The sequence below is a fragment of the Penaeus monodon genome, chromosome 29 (genome assembly GCF_015228065.2).
Source record: "Penaeus monodon isolate SGIC_2016 chromosome 29, NSTDA_Pmon_1, whole genome shotgun sequence".
Taxonomy (NCBI): Eukaryota; Metazoa; Arthropoda; class Malacostraca; order Decapoda; family Penaeidae; genus Penaeus; species Penaeus monodon.
The window spans coordinates 35,718,477-35,719,101 of record NC_051414.1 but is presented as its reverse complement, the minus strand read 5'-3'; positions in this window follow the sequence as shown (position 1 = coordinate 35,719,101).

The following is a 625-nucleotide window of genomic DNA, read 5'->3' as shown; positions in this document are numbered from 1 at the left end:
GAGATTCTCTAAAGATATTGTACAACGGGTATCCCTCCTAATTACAAAGGTCACCGCTAATCCCTTGCAATTGAGCGGTTTCAGTAATTAGCACCGATGGCAAGGAAACAAGAAGATACGACCCGAAGGCCCAGTCTAGCATTTACGATCTACAGATCTTCACCCTTAAAAGATTCAAGGAACCAATCATTAACCAAACAGCGTCAGTGTCTAATCATAACATGACAGCGATCATTTTGCACTCTGAACTGCGAGGCTTCGTAAGAACTCTCGACTAAAAGCGCACTTTTCAGAGTGAATAAAGTGCAACATATACATGCTGTGCTATTGAACACGTATCTCATTGCTTTTGCATTATAACGAATGACTGGCTTAAGTGCAGGTGACACGTTACCTACTGGTAGTTAATATAGTCGGCAAAATCACTTTGAGGAACTTAGCTTTCAAAATTGCGAGGCACAGAAGGTTAATAATAGTATGATTTTGTACCTGAATGAGGGGAAGAGAGAGAGAGAGAAAAATATCCGCAGTTTTGAACTTCATGGGGAATCAAAATCGATATTGCAAACGTCATAGCATCAATGATTTCGAAGCAATAAGATATTTAGCTCGCGCACGCACATGT